The sequence below is a fragment of the Schistocerca cancellata genome, chromosome 5 (genome assembly GCF_023864275.1).
Source record: "Schistocerca cancellata isolate TAMUIC-IGC-003103 chromosome 5, iqSchCanc2.1, whole genome shotgun sequence".
NCBI lineage: Eukaryota > Metazoa > Arthropoda > Insecta > Orthoptera > Acrididae > Schistocerca > Schistocerca cancellata.
Window position 1 is genome coordinate 733,211,132 of NC_064630.1, and position 22,688 is coordinate 733,233,819.

At 50.3% G+C, this 22,688-nt stretch overlaps 1 protein-coding gene across 1 annotated transcript in view; it reads left to right on the plus strand.

The window, feature by feature from the left end:
* The window catches only part of LOC126187539 (U6 snRNA-associated Sm-like protein LSm1), a 43,243-nt gene that overhangs the window by 9,254 nt on the left and 11,301 nt on the right, over positions 1-22,688 (plus strand). The window lies entirely within an intron of this gene.

A 22,688-nucleotide genomic window follows, 5' to 3' on the forward strand; every position in this document is an offset into this window, starting at 1 on the left:
GCCCACAAGAAAAAGTTAGATCTGTCTCAGCCACGGATAATTCTTCCGTCAGTGCCAAAGTTCTTAGTTGTTTCACTGTCTGACTAAGGTCACGACTTCTCCTCAGTCAACCCTTTCATTATTCAGAAAGGTGTCGATGCAATTGCGGACCCTGTCAAGTCTTGTTTCTGGTTACGAAATGGTATCTTATTGTTAGAGTACCTCCAGGCACAAACAATGCTTCGAACTACACTGCTACAAACCTTGCCTATCCGGGTGAAGCTCACCTTATGTTAAACTCATCGTGCGGGGTGGTTTATACAAGATCACTCGATGGATTATCCAGTAAGGACATTTCAGAATTACCTGCCTGATCATGGCACGGCTGTACATCACGTCATGAAATGGATTGAAAAAGAATTGGTGCTGACCAGTACTCTATTCTTGACGTTTGACAGAGTTCAACATCCATCCAACATTAAAGTGGGATATCAGATCATTTCAGTTTGCCCTTACGTCCCCACACCCTTGTAGAATTATTTTAATCGGAACGAGGGACCGATTACCTAGCAGTTTGGTCCCTCCTCCCTCTTTTAAACCAACCAACCAACCAACCAACCACACATTCCCAACCCTACGCATTGCTATCGATGTCAACATTTTAATCATACCAGTTGGTCGTGTTCCAATACAGCCAAATGCGTTACACATGCCAGAAATGCCCATGAGGGTGACTGTCCATCTCCATCCCCTTGTTGCATCAACTGTATGGGCAACCACGCTGCTTCCTCTAGAGATTGCCCTATCTTTAAAGATGCACAAATTATTCAGGAAATCCAAGTGCTGCTCACCAGTAGAAACCCCACTGCGCTCCCAGCGGGTAAATTTGCCCTGTCCTCGCCTCTCCTCAACTTACTAAGGAGGTAGCCACGGAGACCTGCGATCTCACCTTTAGCGCCACAGTTGTCCGATCGGCCAGCACAAAGATCGCCTATTCACCCTCCCCACTATCACCTGCTTACTCTAAGTCTCAAACTTTGTCAACTCCTGCTAAATCACAGGCCCCAAAACCAGACTCCCAGACTTCCAAAAAAAAGAGCCTACTCGCGAAGATTTTTTACGTACCCCAACCTCACAACCATTGACTCCTCACTCTTCTCAACGTCCTGCTTCCAAGAAGGTTCATAAGAAACAAAGTTCCTCTCCTTCTCCACAACAGTGTCTCTCTTCTACAGTATCACCCAGCAGTAGCTGCCCTCGGCCATGTTCATGTTGCTGAGATGCACTGCTGGTGGCCGATCAACCAGCCAATCACTGGTAGCAGGAGCCGCCCCCAAATAACGTATGGAAAAGGATCTTCTGCCTTTGGCTGAATGCCATTCCACGCCGTCAGCCGTTGGCTCTCAGCGGTTGTTGAGTTGACGGCAACTGTGGTGAGAATTTTCTCTTTTCTGGCCACTCTGTCAATTATCCATTGGAATATCAGTGGATTTCACTCCAATCGGGATGAAATGTCGATCCTCTTACAATCCTACTCCCCGGTTGTCTTCAGTTTTCAGGAAACAAAGCTACATCCCCATGATCGCTTTGTCTTCCCTCATTTCCAATCAGTCTGGTTTGATCTCCCCTTGTTGATGGCATCCAAGTGCATGGTGGACTTATGATTCTTCTCTATGGTACTATCCATTATCATCCAGTCCCCTTAAACAGTTCCTTCCAAGCTGTTGCTGTATATCTTTCCCTTTCTGGATACACTTTCTCACCCCCTTTGGGTTCGGGGGTAAGAATAGGCCCACGGTATTCCTGCCTGTCGTAAGAGGCACACGTTTCGGCCTTTATGCGATGGTCCCCTGTAGGGTTTGACCATCATTTTTCAAAATTTTCCCGAAGAACGAGCCAATTGGGGAAGGGCACTTTACATGGTGCATAGTGTCCATCACGCGCTGTGACCTCTTGCATCTTTCGTCGATGTGGATCTGCACTTCTGCTCATTCTTCAACTGTTGGGTGAGGTCACCCTCCTGGGTGTGTTTTTCTCCATCCTCTTTACAGTATCACTTTCTGCACTGTTGACGATAATGGACTTCTTAGCTCATTTGCGCCTGATATCCGACACGGTAGCCAGTTCGTTGTGGTGGGGCTACCTTGTACCCTGACCACACAGGGACCACTCTGCTGATTCTTGCGTCGTTTAACTCCCCACGTATGCCAAGGAGCAGATGCCTGTCACCCTGGGGCATTGGGACTCCCTTGGCAATGGCCATCCTGTCAAGTGGCCTTTGCTGTGGCTGGGTGGCACCCGTGTGGCGGGCCCCTGGTCGGAGTGAGTGGCATCATGGCGGATGACACGCCATGAAGTGTAGTACGTCATCTCTTCCTGGTGTTTGACCACCAGCAGTCTCTAAGCACTCAAGGTCTAACTTCAGTGCTAAGAAATATGCCCCAAATTGTCCCCACCCCCTGTCGTGGGCACACCATGGGAGGAACACCAGGCTGAGGATGGCAGTGACGCTTATTGACACCGGTAGCTTGTAAGTATGAGAGTTGATGGGGAATATTTCTTGTCAATGAAACCTCAGTTTTTTGTGGAGCATTTTTAGAGGACAAGTTTGGGGAGGTGGAGGGCTTGTTCAAAATGCAGTCAGGGTCGGTTTTAATCAAAACAGCATCCTCTGCCCAGTCATGGGCACTACTTGCATGTGACAAGCTGGGGAATGTTTCTATTTCCATCACACCCCATAAGAGCTTAAATATTGTCCAGGGTATCATATTACACAGAAACCTTCTTTTTCAGTCTGACGATGAGCTGCTCGCCAATTTAGAGCGGTGAGGTGTCCATTTCGTCTGGCACATCCACCAGTGTCCAGAGTATAATAGAGTTGCCACCGGTGGCTTCATCTTGGCCTTAGAGGGTGACACATTACCCGAAAAGGTCAAGGTCATGGTCTGCCGCTGTGATGTAAAGCTAGATATCCCTCCCCCAATGCAGTGCTGGAGGTTTGGCCATACGTCTTCCCGCTGTACTTCCAGCGTTACTTGCTGGGATTGTGGACGTCCTTCACATCCCAATACTCCATGTGCCCCGCCTCCTATCTGTGTCAACTGTGGAGAGCACCATTCGCCGTGCTGTAGGATTCTCCAGAAAGAAAGAAAAATAATGGAATACAAGACCCTGGACCAACTGACATACGATGAGGCAAAGAGAAAATATGAGAGGCTACATCCTTTGCATATGACGTCAACCTACACCGCCACTACAACAATGTTTCTACCATCTCCCATTCCACTGCTTACAGATGGCTCTCAGAGCTGTCAGATTCCACCTGCTCCCTTGATGGTTGGGGCGGGGGGGGGGGGGGGGGAGGGGGGACTTCGGGGCTTCCCTCCCTGTTACAATGAGGGACCATATTTTACGGTTTCAAGACAGTGTGCACTTTTTGGGTTAATTATTTGACTCAAAATTACCATGGCTCCCACACCTGAAAGACCTACGAACAAAGGAGTTCCGGTTGTTGAACATTTTGTAATGCCTTGGCAGAAAAACACCGGGAGCTGACAGCTCCTGGCTCATGCAGTTTTATAGGGCATTTGTTTGATCACGCTTAGACTATGACAGCGTGGTGTACGGATCAGCCTGTCCTTCCTACCTCTAGATGTTAGATGCTGTCCACCATGAGGGGCATTCGGATATTGACTGGAGCCTTTTGGACCAACCCAGTTCAGAGTCTGTGTGCAGAGGCTGGTGAACCATCACTCTGGATTCGGCAATGTATCCTTCTGGCTTGACAGGCACTGAAAATCTCAGCATCGCCTCAGTCATTGGCATTTAGTTCAGTGATCCAATCCACCTTCAAACAAATGTTTAGGAATCGGCCCCAAGTGACCCAGCCATTTGGTGTATGTGCTATGGACTGTCTCAAGGATCTGGATCTCTCTGGCATGAAAATACACACCCATGGATGGAACGCACTGCCGCCTAGGTGTCTTCAGAGGCCCAAAGTGATTTTAAGCTTGACACAGTACATGAAAAGTTGTACTCCAGATATGGTTTTTACAACTTTGTTTTCATCTATTTTAAGTATTTTATCGTTATTTATAGAGATTGATCCTAGCAGGAGAATGCTCTCTGTTGTTCTGTGATGGCATTCTGATGGCACTGGAGAGGGTTCACTGACATCACCATACAAGTTTCCATGTCTGTTCAGACTCTCTTAGTGCACTGCAAGCACTTCACCAAATGTATCCAGTAGACCCGCTGGTTCAGCTCATCCATGACTCTTTACAGTGGCTCCAACGCTGTGGCGAGGAGGTGATCTTTTGCTGGGTACCTGGCCACGTTGGAATACAAGGTAACAACATGGCTGACAAAAGCTGCCAAGGAAGCATGTTGGGATGGTGCTGTCCATCAATGTCCCCTCCTGTTGCATGCCATTATCTCATTTTCTGACAGATGCATCAAGTGTCAGTGGAAGACTGAATGGTTGCAGGTGTCAGACAACCAACTGCGGACGCTGAAATTGACCACAAAGGCTTGGCGGACTTCTTGTCAGCCTGGCCGCTGGTAGGAGGTTTTGCTTACCAAACTGCACATCGGGCATAGCCCTTTCACACATGGCTTCTTCCTCCGGTGGGAGGATCCACCATTCTGTGAAGTTTGTGGCGTGCCGCTTTCAGTTCAGCAAATAGTGGCTACGTGTGACCTGTATACTGATATTAGGGCAGTCCTCGGTCTCACTGGAGACCCCAACCATCCTTGACCTCTGCCTCTTAAATGCAGGTGCCCCCACACATTTTAGTGTGGCACATGGCACATATTCGGCCATTGATCTCTCGTTTTGCAGTCCTGGCTTTCTCTCGTGTATCCACTGAAGAGCACATGACGATCTGTGTGGTAGTGACCACTTCCCCATCTTCCTGTAACTCCCCAGTGTCGTGCCCACGGACACCTACCCAGATGGGCTTTAAACAAGGCAGACTGGGAAACCTTCACCTCTGCTGTCGTTAAGCAGTTCACTACAACGATCGTGTCTGTGGTGGAAAACATGATCCCTCATTCTTTAGGGATTCCCCCCCCCCCCCCTCGGCAAAAGACACTCCCTTGGGGGACGTTGAAGCAATTAAAGAGCCTTGGCAAACTCTACAGTGACGTCCTTTCCTAGAGCACCTAATAGCCTTTAAGCAGCTCCATGCCCACATTCACCAGCTTATAAAACGACAGAAACAAGAGTTTTGTGAGATGTATGTGTCGACCATTGGGTGCAGTACATCACCTTCCTAAGTCTGGACGAGGATCAGACATCCTTTTGAGTACCAGTCCCCAACAGGTGTCCCTGGCATTAACATCAATGGCGTGTTATCTACTGATGCAAACGCGATTGCCGAGCACTTTGCCGAGCACTTTGCCGAGCACTTTGCCGAGCACCTGCATCGGAGAACTACCCCCCAGCCTTTTGCTCCCTCAAATGGCAGATGGAAAGGAAAGTTGTCTCGTTCAGTAAATGCCACAGTGAACCCTATAACACCACATTTACAGAGTGGGAGCTCCTCAGTGCCCTTGCATGTTGCCCCAACACAGCTCTTGGGTCAGATTGGATCCACAGTCAGATGATTAAACATCTCTTGTCTGACTACAAGTGACATCTCCTCGTCATCTTCAACCAGATCTGGTGCGATGACATCTTTCTATCGCAAACCCAGTAAAAACCCACTTGATGTCGATAGCTACTGGCCCATCAGCCTCACTAACTTTCTTTGTAAGCTGCTGGAACGTATGGTGTGTCAGCAGCATGGGTTGGGTTCTGGAGTCATGTGGCCTACTGGCTCCACATCAGAGCAGCTTCCGCCAGGGTCACTCTGCCACTGATAATCTTGTGTCCCTCGAGTCTGCCATCCAAACAGCCTTTCTCAGATGCCAACATCTGGTTGCTGTCTTTTTTTACTTATGTAAACGTACGACATGACCTTGCGACATCATAGCCTTGCCACATTGTATGAGTGGGGTCTCCTGGCCCGCTCCCAAGTTTTATCCAAAACTTCCTGTCCCTCCCAAGTCAGTGCCTCCCAAAGGTCCCCCCGTATTCAGGAAAATGGTGTTCCACAGGACTCCATATTGAGTGTCTCTCTCTTTTTTGTGGCTATTAACGGTCTAGCAGAGGCTGTAGGGCCGTCGGTCTCACCTTCTCTGTATGCAGATGACTTCAGCATTTCGTGCTGCTCCTCCATTACTGGTGTTGCTGAGTGGCACCTACAGGGAGCCATTCACAAGGCGCAGTCATGGCCTCTAGCCCACGGCTTCTAGTTTTCAGCCACAAAGTCGTGCATTTCTGTCAGCGTTGCACCGTTCATCCAGAACCAGAACTTTACCTTAATGACAATCCATGCATTGTGGTGAAGACATCGATTCTTAGGACTGGTTTTTGATGCCTGATTGACTTGGTTACCTCACCTTCATCAGCTTAAGTGGAAGTGCTGGCAGCATCTCAGTGCCCTCTGCTGCCTGAGCAACACCACCTAGGATGCAGATCACTCTATGCTGCTGCAGCTCTGCAGAGCCCTCGTTCAATCCTGCTTTGACTATGGGAGTTTGGTTTACAGTTCGGTGGCAACCTGAGCATTGCATTTGCTCGACCCAGTGCACCACTGTGGCGTTCGCCTAGTGACGGGAACTTTTAGAATGAGTCCGGTGACCAGTGTCCTGGTGGAGGCCGGAGTCCCTCAATTGAAGGCTAGGCGTGCTCAACTGCTCGCCAATTATGTTGCACATGTTCGTAGTTCTCCTGCGCATCCAAATTACAGTCTTCTTTTCCCAACCACAGCAGTTCATCTCCCGCAACGGCGACCCAGGTAAGGGCTTACGATTGTGGTTCGCATCCGGTCCCTTCTGTCTGAACCAGAGTCCTCCCTGGTACCACCTCTCCTCGAGGTCCATTCACATACACCTTCATGATGTACATCTAGGTCGCAGGTTCTTCTGGACCTTTCACATGGCTCTAAAGACTCTGTTAACCCTGTGGCTCTCTGCTCTCTCTTCCTCTCCATTCTCGACATGTACCAGGGCCATGAAGTGGTTTACACCAACGGCTCGATGGCTGATGGTCAGGTAGGCTTTGCGTGTGTCCATGGAGGACATATTGAACAGCACTCCTTGCAAGATGGCTTCAGTGTCTTCACTGATTGCCATATCTCGTGCTTTTGAGCACATCCGCTCATGCCCTGGCGAATCATTTCTCCTGTGTACCGACTCTTTGAGCAGCCTACAAGCTATCGACCAGTGCTATCCTCACCATTCTTTGGTAGTGCCCATTCAGGAGTCTGTCTATGCCCTGGAATGGTCCTGTCGTTCAGTGGTGTTTGTATGGACCCCAGGACATGTTGGAATCCCAGGCAATGAACTTGCAGACAGGCTGGCCAAACGGGCTACGCGGAAACTGCTTCTGCAGATGGGCATCTCCAAAACTGACCTGCGTTCTGTCTTACACCACAGGGTTTTTTGGCGTTGGGAGATGGAATGGCATAACAGTATGCACAACAATCTGCATGTCATTAAGGAGACTAGAATGTATGGAATCTTCCAAGCGGTCCTCTCACAGGGAATCAGTTGTTCTCTGCTGGCTCTGGTTGGCCATACATGGCTAACGCATGGTTACCTCCTCCGTCGCGAGGACCCACCACGGTTTCGCTGTGGCTCACAAACGACAGTTGTCCACCTCTTGCTGGATTTCTACTTTCAGCCGCTCTGCAGTGGACTTTTTACTTTCCCAGCACCCTACCTTTGGTGTAGGGCGACCATGCCTTAACAGCAGCGTTAGTTTTACATTTTATTTGTGAGGGTGGGTTTTATCATTTGATTTAAGTTTTAGCACATGTCCTTTGTCCCTCTGTGTCCTCTACCCTAGTGCTTTTAGGGTGGAGGTTTTAATGTGGTGCAGAGTGGCTGGCTTTTCCTTTTTATTCTCATGGTCAGCCAGCCATGGTAATTTGCTCTCTTGTTTTGATCTCTTCTACATATTTCTTGTGTCTCTCTGTGGTTTTCTTGTCCGATTTTGTCCATTTTAGTGTTTGTTCCCCTTCTGTCATTCTTGTGGTTTTCTCCTTTCTTCCAACTGTGTTTCGTATGTCTTGATTGTTTTACTCCCACCCTTGTGGAATTATTTTCATCGGAATGAGGGACCGATGACCTAGCAGTTTGGTCCTTCCCTCCCCTCTTTTAAACAAACAAATAAATAAACAAACCAACCAATTTATTCAAGTACGAGTATGTGCAGTTGTCATTCTACCTCTGAGGGAATTCTACACTTGAACCCAACATATTTCGGAAGCCATCAATGACTGTCTTGGAACCTCAGCCACACTCCGCCACATATTGCTGCACACTGTCACAAACCCACTAATCTGTCCTCTCCATCTATGCAAGCACCTTCTCCTGTAAATAAGGAAAAAATCACACACAGTCATTCGAAGTTGAAGAAAGTGTGAGCCAAATCTTTGGATTGGTTAGTCCTCTCCCTTTCTGATGATTTTACTGTTGAGGTTATTGATATCCACATGGAGGAACTGGAGAACTGAGTACCATCCAGTGTTGACATCTCAGGTAAATCACCTCCACTAAGTAAGGAGACCAATGGTAACCACTGCTAATCAGTGGCCCCCACAGGTGGAATTTAAATGGGTACCAATCACATCTGGGAGAATTACAGCTCTTGGCCCACGGGAGACAGTTCTGTATCTGCTTGCAAAACACTCATTTTAAAGTCGCAGATACACCTGCATTAAGTGTCTACCACCCCTATAGGAAAGACAATGTTACTAGAGATAGGGCAAATGCTGGAGTGGTTTTTTCATCGATGTCTGATGCCACTCATCTCCTGTTGTTCTTGCCATGGCCATACAAGCAGTTGCAGTGGAAGTTCTCACACCAGTTAAAATTACAGTGTGTTTTTTCTCTCTTTCACTTCATGATCCGTTGCATGCAGATCACTGACAGAACTCTTCCGGGCATCCCCACAATGTGCTGTAGAGTGCAGGGGTTGAATTACTGAATGTGTTATCCATTCAGAGAATCATTACCTTTTGGACAGTGGGCAGATGACACAGTTTTCTGTAGCTACAGGCTCATCTTCAGCCATTGACTTGGTTTTTGCTCTCCAGCTGTTGCAGACTCAGTTCAGTGGGAAGTGGCCACAGATTTGCATTCCAGGACCACTTTCTGGAGTGGATTTGTTTACTGACAAGGTCGTAGACAGGAGACCACGAAGATGGATAGTTCAGACGGCAAATTGATTGCGATATTGTCAGCAGGCCACCTTTGAACGACAGGATTGTGCTCACTAGATAGTGGACCGTACCACCTGTGAGATCCAACGAGCTGCCACAGATTCTATTTCCTAGTCTAGCAACCACCTCTAATGATGCCTTATCCCTAATTGGAATGATGATGTCGCTCGGCAATCAGAGCTAGAGATGCAGCTGTGCACAAATTCAGATGTCACATGACTACAGAAAACCATGTTGCCTTCAGATCTGAGAGAGCATAAATGAGGTAGGTGATAAAAGAATGGAAGAACAACTCCTGGAGGGAATTCGCGACTTCCTTTAATTGGTCCACTTCCAATGCTAAAGTGTGGGACTCAATAAGCCAGTTTCAGGTGAGTGCAGTACATCTCTCCTTATGGACCTGTTGAGAAGTATCATCTTTGTGGACACACTGAAAGACATGGCTCAGGTTTTAGCTGAAAGTTTTTTACCATTGTGTCATCCAGATAAACTCTTGTCCCAGGTGTTATGTAGTACTATAGAGATCAAGCAGTTTCACTAGTTCTCGTGTTATGATGTCTACAATCTTCCATTCTCCATGTAGGAATTGGAATCAGCTCTGTCTGTGGCCAGAGCCACTACTTCAGGACTGGATCAGATTCATTATGCCATGCTCCACTATCTGTGGCCTGAAGCTGAAGGCAAGTTTCTATTGTTTGTCAATCAAATCTAGTTTGATGGACAGTACCTCATGACTTGGAAGGAGGCAGTATTGATTCCAGTATATGATCCAGGCAAGAATCACACTGACCCTACCCCTCAGGAGGCTCAGCAATTAGTTGCTGGGTACGGGCTTGGCGACCCCGGGGTCCCTGAGCTGGGGACTGGGAAGTGCCACCAGTCCTCAATACCGTAAGCTCAGAGTGTGCTTCAATGACCATCGTAAGGCGCAACAGTGGAACGTTGTACGGTACAGAGCCCGGGGATCTTGGCTTAACTGCCTGGGTCGTGAGGATGGTATAAACCTCTATAAAAAAATAAAAAAAAAAGAAAAGAAAAAACCCTCAATCTCAAGATGTGCTGCGCGCCGAGGAGACGCATGGCTGTTAAGGTAGAACAGTTGCTAGCGGGCGACCTCTGGGGAACCTGTGGGGAACCTGCCGCCCCCCCCCCCCCCCCCCTGTTGTATTAGGCTTACCCAGGCAAGCGGGGCTCTGTCTGAGTGGACATTCCTTCCCCTAGCTGCTTGTGGGACCACCATGAAACGAAATATGAATATTGCGCAAGCACGAGTCTCTAAGAAAGGAAAGTTCAGTGCTTTACAGTATGACCCCTAATCGTTCCCTTCCCTGTCCACACCAGGGGAGGAACGGCGGTCTAAATTACATGGTGAGACGTATTCTCCTCAATTTCTGGTTTGCAGCCGAACAGATGGGGACTCATTTCTGACCACAAAGCCTCAGTTTTTTGTGGAAAATTTAGAGGACAAGTTCGGAGAAGTTGAGGGCCTGTCTAAAATGAGGTCTGGAGCAGTCCTCATACAGACAGCATCCCCAACACAGTCATGGGCATTGCTTGCTTGTGACAAGCTTGGTGATATTGCAGTTTCCATTACGCCTCATAAGAGCCTCAATATGGTTCAGGGACTTATTTTTCATCGTGACCTGTTGTTGCAGTCTGACGACGAGCTTCGTGCAAATCTGGAACACCGCGGTGTCCACTTTGTACGATGTGTCTTCAGGGGACCTAAAGATAGTAGGGTTGCCACTGGCGCTTTCATCTTGGCTTTCGAGGGAGACACCCTGCCCGAGAATGTCAAGGTGATGATATACCAATGTGATGTTAAGCCTTGCGTCCCTCCTCCCATGTGCTGCTTTAAGTGCTGGGGGTTTGGGCATATGTCATCAAGATGTGATGCCAACCCTACCGGTTGGGGTTGTGGACGTGCCTCCCACCCCAACATGCCGTGTTTGCCACCCCCTGTTTGTATCAACTGCGGACTGAAACATTCACCTTGCTCGTCAGACTGTGCGGTTTATCAAAAAGAATGGAAGATTATGGAGTATAAGACTTTGGACAGGCTCACTTACACAGAGGCTAAACGCAAGTACGACCGACTTCACCCTGTGCGCATTTCACCGACGTTTGCTGCAGCAGTTTCGATGTCGACATCCCTGGCGACGAGCCCCCAAGCTCAGCCATACTTTTTGTGGGCCCTCCAGCCCGGCCGTCTATTCCTGCCTTTCAGCTAGTTGGGGGAACACCTTCTTCCGTTGCTCCCGTGTTATCAACATCGGGAGTAACAACCCCTCCTTCTTTGGGGTCTTCAGTCCCCATCTCTGTGCTGGAGAAGTGCCCGCCTCCTCCGACTCCCCTCACGTGGAAGGGATCGCTTGGTGCCCTCCCTTCCACGGTTACTGCCCCTCCAGATGTCAGCCAGTGCCTGAAAAAGCCACCACCTGAGGGTCGTAGGGCTTCCAGGTCTTCCTCGGTCCATGAGACTGGGTCGGAAAAGCCCACCCAGTCTGATAAACCGAGGGACAAACGGGACCGTACCAAAAAGAAGAAAAAGCAAAAGGAGAAGGACATAGAGGAGTTCACCACTGCACCTGAAGATGATGTGAAGCATCTAGCGTGCCCTCAGGAGCTAGATGTTGCTTGACCCGCAGCTCCTATGGAAGTTGATCAGGCTACTTCGCAACTGGTGGCAGTGAGTACTTCTAAGGCGTAACCTATCCCCCCCACCCCCACCCAGGTTCTTTCATGTCTTCACAGTCAGATACCATTATCCTTCAATGGAATTGCCGTGGTTTTTTCCACCACCTTGCTGAGTTGAAACAGCTTTTGTGCCGCTTCCCTGCCACTTGTCTGGCCCTACAGGAAACCTGGTTTCCTGTTCGGCGGACCCCCTCCCTCTGTGGCTACTGGGGTTACTATAAGAACCGTGTAGAATACGAGAGGGTGTCTGGCAGTGTCTGTGTTTATGTTCTTGCCACTGTTCCTAGTGCCCCAGTGCCACTGTTAGAATCCGGGCAGGAATGGAGCTTACCATCTGTTCCCTCTACCTTCCCCCTGATGAGGTTGTCCCTCTTGCTGACCTAGCTGCCTTGTTTGCCCAGTTCCCCCCGCCATTCCTCCTTTTGGGGGACTTAAATGCCCACCACCCTTTATGGGGTGGGGCCCAGATCTTGGGCCATGGTAGGAACGTTGAGGCTCTCCTGGCACAGCAGGACATTTGCCTCCTTAACACTGGTGCTCCCACATATTTTAACTTGACTCATGGCACATACTCAGCCATTGACCTCTCTCTTAGTAGCCCAGGTCCTCTTCCATACCTCAGTTGGAGGGTCCACGACGACCTCTGTGGTAGCAACCACTTTCGTATCCTGGTTTCTCTTTTTCAATATGAACCCCCTGACCAGCTCTTCGTGGAGCTGATTGGGCAGCCTACACCTGGGCTACTATGGCCATTGCTCCACTTCCTGGTGACATTGATTTGGCCGTGGACGAGGTCACTATGGCCATTGTTTCTGCTGCCAAGGCAACTGTCCCCTGTTCGTCAAGTACCCTAAGGCGTAAGTCAGTCCCTCGGTGGACACCAGAGATTGCAGAAGCTATCCGGGACCGCCGGCGAGCCCTGCAACGACACCGGCGTCATCCTTCCCTAGAGAATCCGGTTGCCTTTAAACGGCTGCGGGCCCGGGCTCGGTGGTTAATCCGGCAGAGCAAACAGGACTGCTGGGAACGATATGTTGCCACCTTACGTTCTCGCACCTCCCCATCTCGGGTGTGGTTGCGGGTTCAGCACATTTTTGGCTTTCGCCCTCATGCATCTGTCCCTTGCCTTTCTCTTCGGGGTAGACTTTGTACTGACCCAATCGCCATCGCCGAACAGCTGGCAGAGTACTTAGCTAATATTTCCACGAAAGCAGGCTACAGCACAGAATTCAGAATTCCGTGCCATTAAAGAGCAGGTTGAGTGTACGCAGTTGTCGTTTCGCATGCACTGTTGGGAGCGATACAACACCCAGTTTAGTGAATGGGAGTTCCAAAGTGCCCTTGCAGCTTGCCCCGATACCTCTCCAGGTCCAGACCGAATTCACAACCAGTTTATTCGCCATCTCTCGGCGCACTGTCAGGGTGAATTACTCGCCCTGTTTAACCGCATCTGGACCGAGGGCATTTTCCCAACTCGTTGGCAGGATAGCGTTACCATCCCGGTGCTGAAACCTAGTGCAGATCTGCTGGTGGTTGATATCTATCGCCCTATCAGCCTTACCAACGTTATGTGCAAACTCCTGGAACGGATGGTGAGTCGGTGGCTCATGTGGATCCTCGAAGCTCGGAGCCTCCTAGCCCAGCAACAGGGGGCTTCCATCAGGGCTGCTCAGCAATCGACAATTTAGTCTCGCTAGAGTCGGCTATTCGTACAGCGTTTACTCGGCGAGAACATCTAGTTGCTGTCCCCCCAGGGGGTCCACAACTCTTTTGTGGATACGTGCGTAGCGAGCACGGGACCCCGAGCTAATGTGGCCTTCCTTCCTTTCCGGGCTGCATACCTTCCCATTCCGCATCCTTCCCCATCCCTATCTTCGCCCCTCCTCCCCTCACCTCTGGCTCTTTCCTTCTCTTTCTCCCCATCTGGGAGTATGGTTTGTGCCTACGTCCGGAGACGGACGCTCGTAAATGTACTGCATTTCTTGCCTTCCTTGCTTTTATGTCTTCTTCCTTCCTTTGTCCTTCCTTTGTCCTTCTGTCTTTTTCCTTCCTTTGTCCATCTCTTTTCCTTACCTCTTCTCTTTCTCTTTTCTCCGCTGCGGCGTTTGAGACCTCACTTCCTTCCCTTCCCTTTCTCTTTCTTCCTCCCTGTGCGTGTCTGAAGGCCGACCCACGCCCTTCGTGCGTAGCCGGTGACGGGGTAACGCGTAATTCCCCGCCCCGGGTAGACAGGTAGGACACGTACGTACCCCCTGGTAACGGCCAGGCCCAGGGAGGGGTGATTACCCGAGCTGATACCTTCCGAAAATGCCGATTGGTCCCTCCGTCCGTTTGTCGGGAGGTGTGACCTGAGGTGTGAACAATCACCTAAGGCGGGAGTGCCCTCAGAGAGGGCCCCCACAAGGGAGGAGCGCGCCATCGGAGACGCCGGTAATCATGGGGGATTCTTCCGCAATGGTTTCCTCACCTTCCACTAAGTCTAGTCACAAACGTAAGCATACTGAGTCTCAGCCACAGACGATTCTTCCATCGTTGCCACAGTTCCTTGTTGTTTCTCGGTCTGATGAAGGTCACGACTTCTCCACGGTCAACCCTTTCATTATTCAGAAAGGAGTCGACGCAATAGCAGGTCCTGTAAAGTCTTGTTCCAGATTACGGAATGGCACCCTGTTGTTAGAAACACACAGTGCCCTCCAGTCACAAAAATTGCTGCGTACTTCTCTGCTCCACACCTTCCCTGTCCGGGTGGAACCGCACCGTACCTTGAATTCCTCGCGTGGAGTCGTTTATACACGCTCCCTCGATGGATTGTCTGACGACGAAATTCAGCACTATCTGTCAGACCAGGGCGTAACGGCAGTTCATAGAGTAATGAAACGGGTTGACACGAACATCATTCCAACCCGCACTGTCTTCTTGACATTTGACACAGTTCAACTCCCATCGAAAATCAAAGCAGGCTATGAGATAATTTCCGTTCGCCCTTACGTCCCAAACCCTACGCGTTGCTATCGATGTCAGCGGTTCAATCACACCAGCCAGTCCTGTTCCAATCCAGCCAAATGTGTTACGTGTGGCACGGATGCCCATGAGGGTGCTTGTCCACCTCCATCCCCTCGCTGCATCAACTGTATGGGTGACCACGCTGCTTCCTCTCGAGATTGCCCCGTTTTTAAGGATGAGAAGCTCATCCAGGAAATAAGGGTGAAGGAAAAGGTGTCGACCTTTGCTGCTCGAAAATTATTCGCCAGTCGCAAGCCCACCGTGCCTCAGACAGGAAAATACAGCACTGTCCTTGCTTCTCCTCGGCCAACAAAGGAGGCGGCCACGCAGACTTGCGACCTCACCTTTAGTACCACGGTCGTCAGATCGGCCAGCGCAAAGATCGCTCGTTCAACCTCACCCCTTTCGCCTGCCCACTCTATGGCTCACCCTTCGTCGGGTTCTGCTACATCTCGAGCCCAAAAGTCGGACGCCAAGTCTTCGAAAAAAGAGCATACTCGTGAAGAGTTTTTACGGACCGCAGCTTCACAACCATCGGTTCCTCCTTCCTCTAAACAACATTCTTCCAAGAAGGCTACAAAGAAACCCAGTTCCTCTCCTTCTCCGCCAAGGCGTGCCCCCTCTACAGCACCACCTGGCGGAAATCGCCCTCGGCCATCTTCTGTGTCGCCGAGGCGCACTGCTGGTGGCCGGTCAACCGGCCGATCGCTGGTGGCAGGGACTGCTCCTGACCAACTTATGGATCAGGATCTTCTGCCTTCGGCTGAATGCCATTCCATGCTGTCGGTTGCTAGCTCCGAGCAGTCTTTGAGTTGACAGCAACTTTGGTCCCATTCCTCCATTCTCTTTTCACCCCATGTCCATTATCCACTGGAATATCCGCGGCATTCGAGCCAATCGGGATGAATTGTCGGTCCTCTTACGCTCCTACTCGCCGGTCATCTTCTGTCTTCAGGAAACAAAGCTGCGTCCCCATGACCGCTTTGTTCTCCCTCATTTTCAGTCTGTCCGATATGATCTCCCCTCTGTTGAAGGCTCTCCAGCCCATGGAGGACTCATGATTCTTCTCCGTGATACTCTCCATTATCACCCAATCCCCTTAAACACTTCCTTCCAAGCTGTCGCCGTCCGTCTTTCACTTTCCGGATACACGTTCTCTCTTTGTACTGTATACATTCCATCGTCCACACCAATGGCACGAGCTGATCTCCTTCATCTTCTTGGTCAGCTTCCACCCCCCTATTTGCTGGTTGGGGACTTCAATGCCCACCACCCGCTTTGGGGATCTCCACACCCTTGTCCACGTGGCTCCGTATTGCTAGACGTCTTCCACCAAGCGGATCTAGTTTGCCTCAACACTGGGGTCCCCACATTTTTGTCTGCCTCCACGACAACCTTATCTCATTTGGACCTTGCGGTCGGTACTGTTCCGCTAGCTCGGCGCTTCGAATGGTTCGCCCTTGATGATACACACTCGAGTGACCACTTTCCATGTGTCCTCAGACTGCAGCCTCAACTGCCATATATCCGCCCGCGACGCTGGAAGTTTGCCCAAGCCGATTGGACACTTTTTTCGTCTCTCGCGACATTCGATGACCGTCGCTTTCCCAGCGTCGACGATGAGGTCACACACATTACCGACGTTATCCTTACAGCTGCGGAACGTTCAATACCACGCACCTCCGAATTGCCCCGGCGCCCCCCAGTTCCTTGGTGGAACGAGGCATGCCGTGACGCAATACGTGAGCGGCGACGTGCTCTTCGCATTTTCCGTCACCATCCTACTTTGGCCAACTGTATCCGCTATAAGCAGCTCCGTGCGCGATGCCGTCGCGTCATCCGCGATAGCAAGAAGGCAAGCTGGAAATTCTTTATTAGCTCATTTAACACCTTCACTCCCTCCTCGGAAGTTTGGAGTCGGCTTCGACGGTTCTCAGGCGCGCCTAGTTTCTCCCCGGTTTCTGGGCTCACTGTCGCGCATGATACCTTAGTGGACCCCGTCGCAATTTCTAACTCGTTGGGTCAGCACTTTGCTGCGATTTCGAGCTCTTCAAATTACCCGCCAGCGTTTCTCCCGAAGAAACGTGCAGCGGAAGTGCGACCTCTTGCTTTCTCCTCCCAAAATCACGAAAGCTACAACACTGTTTTCTCCATGCGGGAACTCCAACATGCCCTCTCATCTTCTCGCTCCTCCGCCCCAGGACCGGATGGTATCCATGTCCAAATGTTGCTGCATTTATCCACCCATAGTCTGCGTTACCTCCTTCGCCTTTATAATCGAATTTGGACCGGCAGCACCTTTCCCAGACGGTGGCGGGAAGCTATTGTCGTTCCCGTTCCGAAACCTGGAAAGGACAAACATCTCCCCTCTAGCTATCGCCCCATTTCTCTCACGAGTAGTGTCTGTAAGGTTTTGGAGCGTATGGTGAATTACCGTTTAGCTTGGTGGCTGGAATCCCGCAGCCTTTTAACACCAGCCCAATGCGGATTTCGGAAGCATCGTTCTGCAGTTGACCATCTTGTCGCTCTCTCCACTTATATCATGAACAATTTTCTCCGGCAACGCCAAACGGTAGCAATATTTTTTGATCTGGAGAGAGCATACGATACCTGTTGGAGGACAGGCATCCTCCGCACACTGTTCTCTTGGGGCTTTCGAGGCCGGCTGCCCCTTTTTCTTCGCGAATTTATGGCAGAGCGCACTTTTCGGGTGCGGGTGAACACTACTCTCTCCCGTACTTTCTCCCAAGAAAACGGGGTACCCCAGGGATCCGTGCTGAGTGTTGTACTATTTGCCATCGCCATAAATCCAATTATGGATTGTCTCCCTCCTGATGTCTCGGGCTCCCTCTTTGTGGACGATTTTGCGATCTACTACAGCTCTCAACGGACCAGCCTTCTTGAACGACGTCTTCAAGGATGTCTCGATCGCCTCCACTCGTGGAGCATCGAAACTGGCTTCCGTTTTTCACCCAGTAAGACCGTTTGTGTCAATTTTTGGCGACGTACGGAGTTTCTTCCGCCCTCCTTACATCTAGGTCCTGTCAACCTTCCGTTTTCAGACGTCGCTAAATTCTTGGGTCTTATGTTTGACAGAAAACTATGCTGGTCCTCCCACGTTTCCTATCTTTCGGCTCGCTGTCTGCGATCACTTAACACCCTCCGTGTCCTGAATGGTACCTCCTGGGGAGCGGACCGAGTGGTCCTTCTCCGCCTCTATCGCGCCTTAGTGCGCTCGAAATTGGATTATGGAAGCATAGTCTACTCCTCTGCTCGGCCGTCTATTCTTCGGCGTCTCGACTCTATCCACCACCGTGGATTACGTTTAGTGTCTGGAGCTTTTTACACTAGCCCTGTGGAAAGCCTTTATGCTGAGACTGCTGAACCTCCGCTGTCCAATCGGCGAGCAGTCCTCCTGAGTCGTTATGCTAGCCGTCTGTCTTCCATGCCTGCTAATCCAGCCCACGACCTTTTTTTCGACGCCTCCTTTGATGTAGGGTATGCAGGCCGCCCCTCCTCCCTACTACCCCCGGGAGTCCGCTTCCGTCAACTGCTCCATTCTCTTTCCTTCCGCTTTCCTAAAACCTTCCTGACAACTTGGGGTACAGCACCGCCTTGGCTCCGTCCCCGGATCTGCCTGCTCCGTGACCTTTGTCAATTTCCCAAAGATGGTACCCCTACACTTGTTTATCGTCGGGCATTTGCTGCTCTATGTGCAGAAATGACGGACGCCACATTTATTTACACCGACGGCTCGAAAACATCGTTAGGTGTAGGGAGTGCCTATATTGTTGGCGACACCCCAAATCGCTTTCGGCTTCCCGACCAGTGTTCGGTTTATACTGCGGAGCTTTACGCTGTTCTCCAGGCTGTCCACTACATCCGCCGCCATCAGCGGATACAGTACGTTATCTGCTCAGATTCTCTCAGCTCTCTCCTCAGTCTCCAAGCTCTTTACCCTGTGCACCCTCTGGTCCACCGGATTCAGGACTGTCTGCGCTTGCTTCACCTGAGGGGCGTCTCGGTGGCGTTCCTCTGGCTCCCGGGACACGCTGGTATCTGTGGGAATGAGGCGGCCGATATAGCGGCCAAGGCCGCAGTCTCTCTTCCTCGGCCAGCTATTCAGTCGCTTCCCTTCACCGATCTTCGGAACGATTTATGTCGCCATGTTGCTCAATTATGGCATGCCCATTGGTCGGCACTTCCCTGTAATAAATTGCGGGAAGTGAAAGCCCTTCCTTGCGCTTGGACCTCTTCCTCCCGAACGCGTCGTCGGGAGGAGGTAATTTTAGCTAGACTCCGGATAGGGCATTGTCGTTTTAGCCATCGACATCTTTTAAGCGGCGATCCTCCCCCACTCTGTCCCCACTGCTCCCAGCTGTGGACGGTAAGACACCTTTTAATTGAATGCCCCTATTTTAATCCGTTACGCTCCCGTCTACAGCTATCGCCTGATCTATCGTCGATTTTAGCAGATGACACGCGCTCCGCCGACCGCGTTCTACAGTTTATTAGTGACAGTGAAATGACGTCAGTCATTTGAAGCCTTTTTTGGGGACAATCACCCCCTTTCTGTAGTGGATTTTTAAGCAGTCTTCTATTTTTAGTTTCTCCAATTTTCTGACTTTGTTCCCATTGCTGCTGGTTTTAAATTTCGGTTTTTTACTGTCTTAAGTCACGGGCTGGGCGCTAATGACCATAGAAGTTTTGCGCCCTAAAACCACACAAAAAAAAAAAAAAAAAAAAAATCTAGTTGCTGTTTTCTTTGATCTTCGGAAGGCATACGATACCACCTGGCACCATCATATCCTTGCTATGCTGCATGAATGGGGCTCACAGGGTCCACTTCCGATTTTTCTACGAGTTTTCCTCTCCAATCTCTCCTTTCGGGTTCGATTTGGCACATATATTAGCTCTGCTCATATTCAGGAGAACGGTGTCCCGCAGAGCTCAGTTCTCAGTGTTCCCCTCCTTTTGGTGGCAATTAATGGTCTTGCGGCCGTGGTGGGCTCATCGGTCTGTTCCTTTCTATATGCCGATGACTTTTGTCTTTGTTACAGTTCCCCAAGCATCAGTGTCGCTGAATGGCGGCTTCAGTGATCTATCCATAAGGCACATTTTTGGGCATCCAACTATGGTTTTCAGTTCTCAGCCTCCAAGACCCTAGTGATGCATTTCTGTCATTGTCGCACGGTCCACCTCCATCCAGAGCTCTACCTTGCTAATGAACTCCTTTGTATTGAGGAGATGCATCGCTTCCTTGGCATGCTGTTTGATGCTCAGCTCACTTGCACACCTCATCTTTGCAAGCTTAAACAACGATGCTGGCGGCACTTAAACATCCTTCGCTGCCTCAGCCACACCATTTGGGGGGCTGCACGAACAACCCTCCTACAGCTCTACAAGGCCTTAGTCCAGTCCCGTCTCGACTACTGGAGCATGGTGTACGACTCAGCAGCACCTTCAACATTGTAGATCCTCAACCCGATTCTCCATTGTGGCGTCAGACTGGTGACAGGTGCCTTCCGCACTAGTCCGGTGCCTAGCCTTGTTGTAGAAGCTGGAATCCCTCCCCTAAGATTCCGCCGACAACAGTTGCTTGCGTCATACATCGCCCGCATCCCTGCCTCGCCCGACCACTCAACCTGCAGGGTCCTATTTCCATCTTCTGCACTCCCCTCCCCACAACGGCGGCCTAGGTCAGGCTCCTGATCGTGGTCCACGTTCATTCCCTTCTCTCATCACTCGAGTCCTTTCCCCTTCCTTCATCCTTCTGGCCCTCTTCTTCTACCCCTCCTTGGTCCCTCCCTCACTTGCGGCTTTGCTTGGCTTTGTCCTGCAACTCCAAGTCCTCCGTTCCACCTTCCAGTCTTCATCAACAATTCCTGGCTCTTCTTGCCTCATTTCGCGATGCAGATGTAGTCTACACCGATGGTTGTGTGGTCGATGGATGCACTGGGTTTGTTTTCATCCACGGCGACTACGTTGAGCAGCATCCCTGCCTTGTGGGAGCAGTGTTTTCACTGCAGAGCTGGTTGCTCTTTATCGTGCACTCGCTCACCTTTCCTCTTGCCCTGGGGAGTCATTTGTCATATGCAGTGACTCCCTGAGTGGATTGCAAGCACTTGACCAGTGTTTTTCTCGGGACCCTTTGGTGCGTGGTATTCCACATGCTGTTTTTGCTCTCGCCGAGTGTGGTCATTCAGCAACATTTGTGTGGACCCTGGGCCACATCGGCATTCCAGGAAACGAACGTATCGATCGGTTTGCCAAGCAGGCCATCACTTCGCCATCCCTGGAGCTTGGTCTTGTGGAAAGAGACCTCCGGTCAGCCCTACATCGCAAGGTCTGTGATGTCTGTAGCTCTGAATGATCCGTCTTGAACACGCCAAATAAGTTCCGCATAGTCAAGTCGTCCACGGCTGTATGGAACTCATCCTTGAGGGGCATGCGTAGGGGCTCAGTTGTTCTCTGCCATCTCCGAATTGGACATACACGGTTGACATGGCTTGGCACCATCCCAATTTTAGTTACCCTCCATGACTGGGGCTTTCACAGCCGCCTTCCAATTTTCATCTGAGTTTTTATCTCACCAGCTATTCTGGGTTAGAGTAGGCTCTTCACTCAGCTCACCTTGGTTCCAGAAGAATGGTCTCCCAAAGGTTCTGTGTTAAGCGTCACACTCTTCATCACCGTCAGTGGGCTTGTAACCTCTGTTGGGCCTCCAGTTATCCCGGCGTTATATGTTGACGTTTTTTGCACCTTGTGCAGCTCCCAGTCAGTAGCATCTGCTGAATTGCACCACCAGGGTGCCCTCCGATGGGACTCTGTGTGGGTCCTTTCCCATTCCTTCCAACTTTCTATCTCCAAACCACGGGTTATGCATTTTTACTATCGACCCACAGTACAACCCAATCCCGAACTTGAATTGGGCAACCAGTGCCTAGATGTTGTAGCACAGTCCCATTTCTTGGGCCTCTTTTCTTAAGCTGATATGGCAGTCCCATACTTGTCACCTGAAGACTGCCTGCATGTGGTAGCTTAAGGCTGTCCACCTCCTGGCTCATACATCTTGAGTGTAGACCTTGCTACTCTTCTCCATTTTACTGTGCTCTGGCTTTGTACAGGCTAGATTATGGTTGTCAAGCTGGTGGTTCAGCAGCACCTTCCACTCTGAAACTACTTCATTGTGTCATTGTTAGGGGGTGTGTGTGGCTATCAGTGCTTTCACACTAGCCCCATTGAGAGTCTCCTTGCAGAAGTGGGGATTCCCCCTCTACAAATATGACAGTAAACCACTTGTTCCCTACACAGTCATTATTTGATGATTTTTCTATCCCAAGTATCCCGTCCTTTTTGCAAAAGAGGGATTGCTGGTTGGAATCCGTCTCACTTCCCTCCTTTGGGATTTCCATCTCCACTCAGTGGAATGTGCCCCATTTATTTCCTCCTGCACCCTTCCCCCTCCCTCCCTCCCTCCCCCACCCCCTCTCCACCCTCTTCTATTGTGCCTACACCACGGATTATGACTGACCTATTCCAGGGTTCTAAGGCCTCTGTCATCCCTATGATACTCTGGCATCTTGTATGTTCCATCCTTAAAGAATTCCAGGGTGCTGCCATCTTTCACGCTGGTGGTTCTAAAATGATGAATAAGAAGGAATACGCCACTGTCTCTCCTACTGGCATAGAACACCATTTACTTTTGGGATCATGTAGTGTGCTCACAGCAGAGCT